This window comes from Rhineura floridana, chromosome 1, assembly GCF_030035675.1.
Source record: "Rhineura floridana isolate rRhiFlo1 chromosome 1, rRhiFlo1.hap2, whole genome shotgun sequence".
Classification (NCBI taxonomy): domain Eukaryota; kingdom Metazoa; phylum Chordata; class Lepidosauria; order Squamata; family Rhineuridae; genus Rhineura; species Rhineura floridana.
Window position 1 is genome coordinate 84,597,203 of NC_084480.1, and position 13,771 is coordinate 84,610,973.

Below are 13,771 nucleotides of genomic sequence, written 5' to 3' on the forward strand. Positions count from 1 at the left end.
AAGGCTATCCCGCTGGAATATATAAACATTTTATGTTTTGATGCACATGGCCATGACCAGAACCAGTGAGCGCGCTGGAAGCGGTGGTTATCGAAAGCCGCTAATTCTTCGCAGTTTTCTTTGTGTGGAAAAAAAATCCGGTTGGCGGGGAGCGCCCGAGGTGTTTGCTGCAGGAGGGAGCCTCCCCCTCCTACACACGCGCCCCGTTTGTGCGCGTGTGTAAGAGGCTGCGCTTCGCTTCATGACCTTGGGCGGTGGGCACCTGTTCCCCGGGCTCGGAGGCGACGGCATTCCTTATTCCTACGTTTCTCGTCGCTTCACTCTGCCTCTTCTGCTGTGCCTGCGAGGGAACTTTCGCCGCCGCCTCAAGTTTGTTGCGGGTCAGCTGCCGGCGGCCACCTGCACTTGCCATTGGCCAGAGCGCGCTGTGGAGCGGCCGAGAGAGGCACTGGCAGCTAGCGCACAACAAGGAGCGGGGCTCGAAGGCGACGGGAGGCAGTGGCCGGCGCTTTTGCTTCACCCCACCCCGAGGAACAAGAGGTGGCTGAGCTGTTCCCCCCTCCCCCCCGCTTCAGAGGCATCCCGGCTCCTTTTCTCCCTCTTCCAGCAAGCTTGGCAAACTTGAGACATCTTGGGCTTGAGAGCGGGGGCGGCTGTTTAGTTGTCCTCGCTCGGACAGACTAGGACGCACCATGGCGCCTCCCACGCAGAGACTGTAGTCGAAAAGGGGGAAAAAGCCGCCCCGCTTGTGTCCAGCCCAGCTGAAACTGAAGAGAAACCCCGCTTGCCACGCCAGCATCTCTGCTTTACAGGTGAGGGGTGTCGAAGGCGGGAAAACGCAGGTGACTCTTGATTGCGCTGCCTGCCCAAGGACTCTTTTGCTACGCTAATGGTGCTTGTCCTGAGACGGCTGTGACTCCGGACACTATGTGCTCTGAATTTAGGTTAACTCCCCCCGGTTAAGCAAACTTAAAGTAACAGGGTTGTAAGAAAGAAAAAAGTGCGGTGGCGCCTCACAATCGAAGGGCTGATTTGCCAAGATGCTCCCCTCCCCTTTTCTATTTTATACACAAATATCACTTGCATGTCAGAAAGAGGAAGCATGCAGATGGCATCTAGTACTCTATTAGCCCTATTCAGACGACTCAGAGTGTATGTGGGGTCGGGACTGCTGCAGCCGTACACATGACAACTCTGTATTGATGATCAGATAAAGAAGCTAGACTGAGGCTAGGGTTTGGGGAAAGCAACCCAGGCCTCACCAGGCAGGGGCTGAATAGGTCTTATTTAGCTATGCAGATAGGTGATGGGAAGCACTTTGTGTGGTGTGTGTGTGTGTGTGTCATAAAATCATAGAATAGTAGAGTTGGAAGGGGCCTATAAGGCCATCGAGTCCAGCCCCCTGCTCAACAGAAGAAACCAACTTAAAGCATACCTGACAGGTGGCTTTTCAGTTGCTTCTTAAATGCCTCCAGTGTTGGAGAGCCCACCATTTCCCTAGGTAATTGGTTCCATTGTTGGACCACTCTAACAGTTAGGAAGTTTTGCCTGATGTTCAGCTGAAATCTGGCTTCCTGTGGCTTGAGCCCCTTATTCTGTGTTCTGCACTCTGGGTTATCACACTACCCTCTCCACACTTTGATAGAAGGTGTGGAGTTTCTAGGCCACATGGACAACCTCGTCTCTTGCCACATTCTCCTGATGCCCGCATGTTCAAACTCTGTCGAAGAAATTCTCTTCATGTACCAATGTATACATGTGGTGCTCCTCCATGTGAGGAGGGACTTTGACCCAATAAGGGACTCTCCTTATATAGAGGGGCTTTTTGCACATACATGAGTATGCAAATAGAACTGATGTATCTTTCACATGTGGACTTTGGGGAATGTGATGGCAGTGCTTGGTGGCAGTGGGTGGTGAGGCTTGCTTGTGTGGCCCCACAACCCTCTCTACACCTGCTTTCAATGCACTGCTTAGTCAGTTGTCAAATGAGACATGTATGCCACACATGACTTTTAAGCAGCGTTCCCAAACTTCACAAGAGGATAGTCACTGTGGGTGAAGTGGTCTTGTGAAATCAGCTGTTTTTATTTGTAGGCACCTGGAGCACAACAGCCTCCACATCTTCAAGGAAAGTGTCATTCTGACTAATCTGACGACGTAGGCTTTTGCCTATAAAAGAGCATTCTGTAAGAACCCCCGGCTAGCTTCCAAAGCAGCACACTTTCTGCTGCTTTAGGTGTACACTTTGCCAATTTGTCCCTGGGTTTTCACTTGCTCCCCTATCCACTGGGACTTTTTCTTCATTAAATGGAGCTCTTCCTAACAAAGGGTTGTTGTGAGAAAGAAAACTTCTTGTCCCCTGTCTCTTCAACCCTACCTTTCAAATTTCATGCAGGACTGTCTTCCACTCAACATGCCTTTTGTGCATATTGAGGGGTGGGCTGTCAGTCTGGGTTGTTTTGTTGATAGTTCAGCACTGGGTTTTAAATGCCTGGCTAGCTTAACATCCCATACAACTGCTTCTTTACAGCTGAAGAGAGATAAAGAGAGAGAAACTTTTGAGCATATTTTTAAAACATTTTGGTTTTTTGTTTCATGGAATCCATATATTTCTAGCTGAAAAGGGACTAAAGGGAGGACATTAATTTGTAGAAGGGCCAAGGCATTTAAACATGTGAAGTAATTAAAAACAAGAATGGTTGGAGCATATCTTTCTCTTACGTGATTATCCTATCCCCATATAACAACGATTAGAAAGCATGGGTTCCAGGATCAAAAACAGGGATTTCAAAACTTTGAGCCCCAGAGCCTCTGTTTTTAGAAATTAAACCCTGTCTGTATATGCTGTAGTAGTCTGGTTCTCTGTATCAAAATGTATTTGTGTTCTTTAACTTTTAATCGAAAAGTATTACTGTATGCGATGCTGCTCTATTGTAACATAACTTTGTGATTTTAAAATTTGTTGTAAATGAAATTGTATATTGTTTTGTTATTATATGCCTCTTTAGGAGACTGTAGTCCTGAAAGGTGGCTTAAATTACAACAATGTATCAAATAATATTTAAATAATAAAATATTTGAAATAATGAATAAATACATCTCAAGTAACCAGGACAACTAAAACCATTTCCTTACAAATACAGAGGAGTCTCCATTGCCAATTGTGTCTCTTTTCCTAATCCTCCCTATGCCCCTCCTTTACATTGATAACAATAACAAAAACAACTGATGTTGTTTATTTACTTTCATGAGACATAACCCAAGTTCTACAAAAACTGTTAAGAGTTGTAATGCCTTCTACAATGCACTGTGAATTATAGTTCTATCCTATATACTAATAGTGAACTCATTCTCTGAATGTGGATCAGCAGACTTGGGGGAACTCCAAAGTTTGCAGAAGTACAATAAAATTGTCCAATGAGGACTGTGTATGCTCAGTGAGGACAGAATGCTACCTGGCTATTTGGAAGGTGGGGCAAAGGGAGGGCAGAAAACCAGGGAGATGGAATGGAGTATTCTGGAAAAGGGCATGGTTGACTACCTGGAATCCTGAACATACCACTCCACATTGCACCATTTTGTTCCAGGCTTCATTGGTTATAACTCTAATAACTGTATTACCAAATCAGCAGGCTTTAATTCCCCTGTCATTCCACTGGCACTATTATCTTCTGTATATGCGGCATAGTCCTTACCACGTGTAGAGTTAACAGATAACAACTCTGAGGAATCATATACAAAATCAGGATGTAATGGAATGCATCCACTCTTTTCATGACCATTTATAATTGGTGCACAATCACATGAATAAGTGAGTTGGACATAGCACAGAATTGTATGTGCCTTGCTTTGCTAGAGATAACTATCAGGGTGGCAAAATGTCAGTGCCTACCGCCTCATGGGACTGCTGTATTGGAACTCTTGCATATCAAGCAAGTGTAATGTTTCTCTATTATAGATTGTTATTATTGTTGTTTGGGGGAGGGGTGTTGTCTCCTGCAGATTGATAGGTACCTGGAAGGGCGGAAACCATTTTGAGATTCGGGGAGGACATCCTCTGAGATCGGTAGGAGGCGATTTGCAAGGATCCTTGCAAGGATTTTACCTGCGGTACGAGAAGAGAGATACCTTGATAGTTCCCACAATCTGTTCTATCACCCTTCTTAAAACGGGAGATAATTATGACGTCCCTAAAGTCTTCTGGGATCTCCTCCCTCATCCAGATTTTTTCGATGAGCTTATGAAGTTGTTGTGTAAATTCAGACCCACCTTCTTTAAAGACTTCAGCAGGAATCCCATCAGGTCCACTAGCTTTGTTGTTTTGCATTTGATTGATGGCTTTACTGACTTCATCCAAATGAGGGGATACTGCAAGCTCATCTTTAGTTTGTTGTTGTGGAATTTGCAAGAAGACTTCACCAGCCACAATAGAGTTACGATTAAGGAGGTTGTGGTAATGCTCTTTATCCTTAAGAAGTTTGCTATCATCCACTGAATGTAAGGGATTTGATTGATTGATTGATTGATTGCATTTGTATACCGCTGCATAGCCGAAGCTCTCTGGGCAGTTATTACAATTAAAACATTAAAAACAAATATACAAATTTAAAAACATATTTTAAAAAGTATTTTAAAAACATATGCTAAAATACCTGGGAGAAGAGGAAAGTTTTTACCTGGCGCCGAAAATATAACAGTGTTGGCGCCAGGAGCACCTCGTCAGGAAGATCATTCCATAATTTGGGGGCCACCACTGAGAAGGCCTCTCCCTTATTGCCAGACTCCCAGCTTCCCTCAGAGTAGGCACCTGGAGAAGGGCCTTTGATGTGGAGTGGAGTGTACATGTGGTTTCATGTCGGGAGAGGCATTCCATCAGGTATTGTGGTCCTAAGCCGTGTAAGGCTTTATAGGTTAAAACCAGCACGTTGAATTGAGCTTGGAAACATACAGGCAGCCAATGCAAGTGGGCCAGAATTGGTTTTATATGTTCGAACCATCTGGTCCCTGTTTCCAATCTGGCCACTGCATTTTGCACAAGCTGCAGTTTCCAAAACATCTTCAAAGGCAGCCCCACGTAGAGCGCATTGCAGTAATCTTGCACTGTAATTTGTTGGTCCATAGATGGCCTTTGTGGCATTAAAAAAGCCCCGTGCATCGTGAGCATCTGCAAAGTGCTGGATTTCTTGAGCTTTCTTTATCCACCAGGCGTTCTTCAGTTCTCTAGTTCTTCTTTGGACCTCAGATTTTGCACTGGCATAGATTTTTTTCTTAGTAGTACAGTTAATGTCTTTCTGCCATATCTGGAAGGCTTTCCTTTTCTTATTGATCATATGTTCAATCTCACTATCATTCTCATCAAACCAATCCAGATGTTTCTTAGTTTGGTATCTAATAGTTTGTTCACATGCTGCGATAATGGATGTCTTTAGTTTAATCCAGTGTTCCTCCACATTTTCAGGGAGTTCCGTTGGTAGATGTTTCTTGAGAGTTGTTTGAAATCAGGCTCGCTTAATAGGATCCTGAAGGGCACGGATGTTCATTTTACGCCTTGGTTTTCTTCCTTGGAGCCTACATTGAGGAACAGTATTAATGGCCATAGTGGATCGAATTAATCGGTGATCTGTCCAGCAGTCATCAGCAGTCATCATGGCCCTAGTGAGGAGTACATCACGACGATCTCTGGCATGGACAATTATGTAATCCGGGAGATGCCTGTGTTTTGACCGAGGGTGCTTCCATGATGTTTTAAATTTATTTTTCTGGTGAAAGAGTGTGTTTGTAATAACAAGATTATGCTCTGCACATTTAGTCAGAAGTAGAATTCCATTCAGGATGCTATTGCCAACTCCTTCTTTCCCAATGGTTTCTGGCCATAAATCAAAATCACGCCCAACTCATGCACTGAAATCACCCAAGAGGATAGTTTTATCCTCCTTAGGTGTCTCTGATAAGATGGTGTCCGGCTGGTTATAAAAATTTTCCTTAATGTCTTCATCAGCATCTAATGTTGGTGCATCAGCACTTAGAATAGTTGCCTGCTGGTTTTTGGCAAGTTTTAACCAGAGAGTTGAGAGTTCATTAATGCCAATAGGAACTTCTGACAAGAGCTTCACAAGATTATTTTTAATAGCAGAGCCTACCCCATGTAAGATCCTCTGTGGCGCAGAGTGGTAAGCGGCAGTAACGCAGCTGAAGCTCTGCTTATGGCCTTAGTTTGGTTCCAACGGAAGGAGGAAGTCATATCTCTGGTAAAAGGGGTCGAGGTCCACTCAGCCTTCCATCCATCCATGGTCGGTAAAATGAGTACCCGGCATATGCTGGGGGGTAAAGAAAGGCCGGGGAAGGAACTGGCAATCCCACCCCATATATACGGTCTGCCTAGTAAACGTTGCAAGACGTTTCCCTAAGAGTCGGAAATGACTCACACTACAAGTGCAGGGATACCTTTACTTTTACCCCATGTATTCATCATTCTTGTTCAGGCAGTTCTTTCCTGAAAAAGGTGTAACCTCCTTCTTCTTTTTCTGGACCTGAACTTCATGGCACGACAGCTTCAAGAAAAATGCCGGGAGCAGAATCGACCTTTATGTATGGTGTTATTGATCTGACTAAGGCCTTTGATACTGTGAATCGAACCCCTCTCTAGACCATCCTTCTGAAAACTGGATGCCCTGATAAATTTGTGAATATTTTGCGACTCCTTCATGACAACATGACAGCGACAATTTTGGATAACAATGGCTTTCAGAGCGATCCATTCAGAGTCAGATCAGGCATAAAATAGGGATGTGTCATTGCTCCTACCTTATTTGCTATCTTCATTGCTATGATTCTACACCTTATTGAGGGGAAACTTCCTAGTGGTGTGGAAATCACATATCGAACAGATGGAAAGCTTTTTAATCTCAGTAGGCTGAAAGCAAAAAGTAAGGTAATGTCAACCTCTGTAATAGAACTTCAATATGCCGATGATAATGTAGTCTCCACACATTCAGAGAAAGATCTTCCAACTATCCTAAATGTCTTTGCAGAAGCGTATGAAAAGCTTAGGCTGTCACTTAATATATAAAAAAGTGCTTCATCAACAGGTGCAAACTAGTCCCTCTGTAGCACCATCAATCCAGCTTAATGGTGTGATGCTGGAGAACGTTGATCACTTCCCCTATCTGGGCAGCCATCTTTCTGTAAAAGCTGACATCGATGATGAAATTCAACATCGTCTAAGGTCTGCGAGTGCTGCATTCTCCCGAATGAAGCGTAGAGTGTTTGAGGATCGGGATATTCGCAGGGAGACAAAAATGCTTATTTACAAAGCCATTGTACTACCGACCTTACTGTACTCCTATGAAACTTGGATCATTTATAAACGCCACTCCCAGCTTCTTGAAAGATTCCACCAACGCTGCCTCCAGAAAATTTTGCAAATTACTTGGGAAGACAGACGGACTAACGTTAGCGTTTTGGAAGAAGCAAAGACTACCAGTGTTGAAACAATGATCCTTCAACATCAACTTTGCTGGACTAGCCATGTTGTTCGAATGTCTGATCACCATCTTCCAAAGCAGCTACTTTACTCCCAACTTAAGAATGGAAAACAGAATATCGGTGGACAGCAAAAGAGATTTAAAGATGTTCTTAAAGCGAATCTAAAAAAATGTAACATGAACATTGAGAACTGGGAAGTCTTGCCCCATGAACGACCCAAATGGAGGCCGGCTATTATCAAAGGTGCTATGGACTTCAAAGAAGCATGAATACAGGGTGAACGGGACAAAGGAGCTAAGCGGAAGGCACATCAAACAAATCCTCATCGCGACCATTTTCCATCTGGAAACCTATGTCCTCACTGTGGGAGGCTGTGTGGATCCAGAATTGGCCTCCACAGTCACTTACGGACCCACTGTTAAAGACCTTATCTTGGAAGACAATCTTACTCGGCCACGAGTGATCACCAATGAAATGAGGTACCAGAAAAGCACATTGCATAGTCAAGCTCTATTCACATGGAGGATTATAGCAGGGAATAAACCTTTCCTTGTTCTTCAGACACTTGCTCGGGAACAGATCTGCGGGGAGCTGTAATGAGAAAGTTCAGGTCATCTTTCTCTCCCACCACAAGTCTTCAATAGCAGAGCAACATCAGCACTGAGCAAGGGGTTGGACTCAATGGCCTTATAGGCTCCTTCCAACTCTACTCTTCTCTTCTGTTATTCTAAGTTTCTTTAGTGTCCTTTTAGCTGCATGAGGGATAAAGCATTGGTATCGTATTGGTATCCTGATGGATGGCTGCACACAATGCTTCTAAAAGACTGACAAAATGCTTATGGTGTATCTGGGTTGGGGAAAGGATCAGGGAGAAGTGTCACACTGTCTGTTTCAGTCTTCCTCTGTCTGAGAGTAGTTAAGGACATAAGAGCCTTGCGGGATTAGACCAAAGGCATATCTAGACTAGTATCTTGTTCTCACAGCGACCATCCAGATGCCTATGGGAAGCCCACAAGCAGGACATGAGCAGCACAGCACTCTCCCCAGCAACTAGTATTCAGAGGCATGCTACCTCTGACACTTTAGGTAGTACACAAGCATCATGACTAGCTGCCATTGATAGCCTTATTCTCCATGAATTTGTCTAACCTCCTTTGAAAGGAATCCAAGCTGGTGGCAGTCAGTACATCCTGTGGCAGCAAATTCCACAGGTTAACTATGCGCTGTGTAAGAAGTGTCTTCTGTTGTCTGTCGTGAATTTTCCAATATTCAGCATCATTAGACAACGCTGAGAGATGAGAGAGCAAGCAAAATGTCTCTCTCTACCTAGTTTCTCCACACCATGCATAATTTTATATACCTGCATTATGTCCTCTGTTATTCACTCTTTTTCCAAACCAATGGATGGTGCTGGTGGCAGTCAAGAAGACATTGAACTACTTAGTCTTCCCCTTGCAAGTGTTTCAGGAAGAACATACAGAAACATTAGCCTGAGTAGGGTGTATTAGTGGAGCCCCTTGCCATCCACAAGTGCATGTGTCCTAGGAATACATCTGAGGTGAATAACAAGGGGTGGGAGGAGTCTCCTCAACTGATTTATTTATTTATTTATTTATTTTGTTTCATTTTTAAACCGCCCATAGCGAATAGCTCTCTGGGCGGTGTACAAAAAGATTAAAATACAAAATATCATAATAAAATAAAATAAAATAAATATCATAATAAAATAAATATCATAATAAAATAAAACTGATAATTATCAAGGATAGCAGAGGCACAGCTTAAACAGGCACAGCTTTTATTGAACAATGGTGGTTGTTAAGTGAAGCCTTGTGCAGGTGTTCTCCTGAATTGTGTGAGGAGAGAGTGGGATGCACTAGCTAACCTTGGCTCCTCCATCACATCCTTGTCACTGGCCCCATCACCAAATGTCTGCAGCAGGGAGTCTGCTGTACTTATGGAGGCTCCCTGCATGTCTTAAAACCCTGATTGTGCACCTCCAGCATGAGGAAGACATTGATGCAGCAATTGTGATGGAGATAATGGATCCAGCTAATGTGTCCCTGCTCTCCCCCTAATCACCATGAGAAGAATGCCTGAATAGGGGTGAGTTTTGCCAGAAATTACGGTCCGGAAATTACAGCTGGTACAAAATGCGGCAGCGCGCTTGATTAAGCGCGGTCGTCGTCGTGACCATGTCACGCCAGTATTAATAGATCTTCACTGGTTACCTGTTGTTTACCGGGCCCAATTCAAGGTGTTGGTGCTGACCTTTAAAGCCCTATACGGTTTCGGCCCAGTCTATCTGAAGGAGCGCCTCCAGAATCACCAATTATGCCGCCTGACAAGATAAGCCTCGCAAGACCTTCTCTCAGTCCCACCAGTGAAAACAGCTAGACTGGTGCGGACCAGAGAGAGGGCATTTTTGATCGTGGCCCCCACCCTCTGGAATTCCCTTCCTCTCGATCTCCGACATGCTCCCTCCCTGACAGGTTTTCGCAAAGCCTTAAAGACCTGGCTATTCAGGCGGGCCTATGGAATGGGGGAGGATTGATTTTTATGTGGTTTTAACTGGAATTGTTTTAAACTGATTATGGTTATGTTATAGGTTTATTATGTTGTATACTATCTATTGTTTTTACCATTGTAAGTCGCCTAGAGTGTCCACTAACCTGGACAGATAGGCGACCAATAAATAAAATTTATTATTATTATTATTATTATTATTATTATTATTATTATAGTATCAAAGAGACATAGAGGTGCCAACATTTTTGTTCATTCAGGGCCTCCATTGTTGCTGGGGTTGGACAGTTGTTTTGGGCTCTCCATTGATTACGTGAGAGCATTTTAATGGATGCCATCTTTGTTATAGGTGTGATATTTGCATCACTGGGAGCAGGACTGATTTCTGACTGAGAATAGGATTCTGATCAATTCCCTTGCCATGTCCCTAAATCCCTCTTTTTCTCCTTGGGCTAGCAGATTCCCGATGGTGCAAGATTCAAGCTGGTAGTTGCCTCCCACATGTCCAAGGGTATCATTACACTGGCATGCATTTTTTCATTTATGTAGTATTGTGCTGCGGTGGAACAAGGATTTTTATTAGCAATGCTAGGTTGTCTAGTAGCTGTAACAAAGGATATGGCAGTGCTGTTAGTTTACAGCAGCCTTCACTAACCTGATGTCCTCCAGATGTGTTGGACGTCAACTCTATCTGGCCCTCAGGACTCTCCACAGGCCACACTCCAGCCTCAGCCTCTCTCCCCAGCCCTACTTCATAATCTTATTGAGTGTTTTTGCCTGGCTGGAATGTGTCCTTGGAGTATGATAATGCCTCTTGGAGTCTTGGTTGCCTGGATAGAGGATAGATCTATGTGAGTGTGCATTGTACAAACTATCTTAATGGAGAAAGGTAAAATTTACATTTGTTGTTTTGCTCTTTTTTGCCTGTGTGGTGTAGTGGTTAGAGTGTTGGACTATGACCTGGGAGACTAGGGTTTTAATCCCCACACAGCCATGAAACTCACTGAGTGACCTTGGGCCAGTCACTGCCTCTCAGCCTCAGAGGGAGGCAATGGTAACCCATCTCTGAATACTGCTTACCATGAAAACCCTGTTCATAGGGTTGCCATAAGTCGAGATCAACTTGAAGGCAGTCCATTTCCATGTGACCCTGGGAAGGTTGCTCAGATGAGAAAGTGGCCCTCAGTCTGAAAAATGTTTCGTATCCCGGGACTTGTAGAAATCAAGGGACTTAAGTCTATTAAGTTTCATGAATTTACTCTGAGTATGACTCGCAGAGCAATCCAACTCAGGGGAAGGCAGTGGAAGGGGGCCAACAGGAAGCTCCGCAGCATCCATTTGCCATTTGGGAGTTGCTGGGCTGACTGACCATCAGCTCAGCCAGGAGCTGTGTGCAGGAACAGAAAAGAAAAAGGCAGCTCTCACAAATACCCCTACTAGTGAGTAAGTACTCTTCATTGACTTCCATTATAATTATTTTCTTAGACAGACCTTTTTCTTGGCGTAACTTTGGCCCGGATTTGGCCTGTAGGAGTGCTCAGAATGGGAGTTGGATGTTGTGTAAGTCCCCGCCTCCAACATGCCCCCAGAATGCACCTTTTTCAAGCCTTATGCTGACTTCCACCATCACCCCTTCCACCAGGGTGGACTTCCCCTGCAGACCCCCAGCTGAGCCAGCAGGGTCCCAGCTCTGCAGTGACTGAGTTGGGGTGAGAAGCTTCTGCTGGTGGAGAGTTGGATTGCACCCTTAGCTGGATATCACCTATATTCTGATGAAGTTCATGGGGAAGCTTCCAACAGGAACAGGGTTTCCATTAGGAACAGTCTGTGTATCTGTATTCTCTTCTGAGAGATGTCCATACAGCCTCCCCCCTCCTGTTTCTGAAGATGTAAAACCCCTGCTTATTCTTGTAGTAGTTGAGAACTGTGGATTGACAACTGTCATGCCCTGTGAACTGATATCATAGTTTTGTTGTGTTACCACTTCTGTTTAATTGCTGACTGGGTTCATGTGGTACTTTGTTATTTTATGGTTGATGTTTGTTCGGTGTTTTAAAGTTTTGTAAACTGCTGTGATTTAAAAAAACACACAATGGTATAGAAATATTTTTAAATGAAATATCTGTTGAGTGTAAATAAATCCAGCTATGTCTTGTGGGACACATGATTTCAGGCCCTTGTCTGCAAGGTTTTCAACTCACATAATATGCAAATTCATTCTAGGTTTATCAAAATTACTGGAGATTCTTAGCTCTGCTCAGCAAGGTCAGTTAGATCAGAAAGCTAGGGTAGTGCCTTGAGAGAAAACTGTTGTTATTCAGCAACTTGGTATGGTTAATAACAAGTATGGAGAAGTGAATGCCTAATGCTTTCTCACTGGACAAGCCGCTGTGTCCTGATTAAAAGAAATGTGCCCATTGACTGAGTTCTGTATTTAATGCAAGACTGAAACTGAAAGCTAGCTGTGGGCTTCATTTTTCCTTGTAAACACTCCTGAATGCCTTGTAACACAATTTGGGAAGATTGCGTGCATAATTAGCTGTGTGTGTTCCTTTTGATATGCATGCAGTATGGGATGCAAGTAACTGGATTCAGGAAAATAATAAACTGAGCAGCCAGCCTATCTGTGGTCTTATGATGCTGAATAGCTTGTTTACATCTTTCAGGCTCGAGTTAGAAATGCCAATTGATTGGTTGTGGTGTAGCCTTTTTAAATAAATGAGTATGCAGCATAGTATGGACAATATTTTCTCATGGTGCTGTTTCTAAAAATGTGCACTCTTCAGCAATGTGTTCTAGTTTGCTCATGCAAATTAATATTTTATTTCATGTTTTTAAATAGTAAATAGTAACACCTTGTATATTTTAATAAAATTATGGCCTGTGTTTGAAAACATTTTGCCTAGCAATGTTTCATTATTGGATAATTTTGTTTGTGGAACCCAGTGCAGTAATGAATTTTATCTTCAGCATAGTGGTTTATGTCTGTATTTGTCCATCATGCCCAAAATGAGCAGCTGTTATTCAGTATTCTGTGTAATATGACTAATTTGTCTCTTAGCTTGTTCCCACCAAGCAAGTATCTACATCACATGACAGGAACTAATTTTGGTGCTGATTCGGTTCAACACAATAAATAAAAGAGAGAACATAGAGACTGTGTAGAGTGGAAATGGCAGTAAAACACAAAGCAAAAATAATAATCATAGCTCATTATATTTTTATGTTCCTGGGTGGTATTCAACAAAATAATTGTGCTAGTGAAAGGATTAGCAGTAGCACAATGCAATTTTTCCTCTTTCTCCCCTTGAGCACTCATACCATCCCCAGATCTGCTCCAGAGGATTGGGGAAAACCTCAGAACAGATTTAAGGGCTGCATGGGGGTAGGAGATGGAGAGAATGTTCTGCTGTGCAAGCAGAAATCATTGCACTGATGGAAAGTTCACCTTAGTGCTATGTTGACTACACCCTCTGTTTTTATAGTGCGACAGTTGCATCAGGGTCCTGCTTCTTGCCGGGCAACAGATGCTGTAAATAACACTAGATGACCCCAGCTTTTGCTGTTATGAGAGAGGGAGAAAAACACTCTATCCATTTGTTCCACATCATGCATAATTTTACAAACCCCTATAATGCCCCCATTTACTCATCTTTTGCTTCTGGTCCCACCCACCACTGGGATGTACACTCCTCTCCCCAATGGGCTGAAAAAGGCTCCCCATCTCTGTTCTACGGCATGAATACTTGCCAAATTT

The 13,771-nt window shown here is 43.5% G+C and overlaps 1 protein-coding gene across 2 annotated transcripts in view; it reads left to right on the forward strand.

Moving 5' to 3' along the window:
* Positions 1–264: 264 nt before the first annotated feature.
* Positions 265–13,771, forward strand: part of MEGF10 (multiple EGF like domains 10) — a 220,299-nt gene continuing 206,792 nt past the window's right edge. For both annotated transcript variants that reach the window (XM_061625273.1, XM_061625282.1), the window contains exon 1: positions 265–812. The gene's annotated coding sequence lies outside the window, so the exon portion shown is untranslated. The remainder of the gene's footprint in view (positions 813–13,771) is intronic.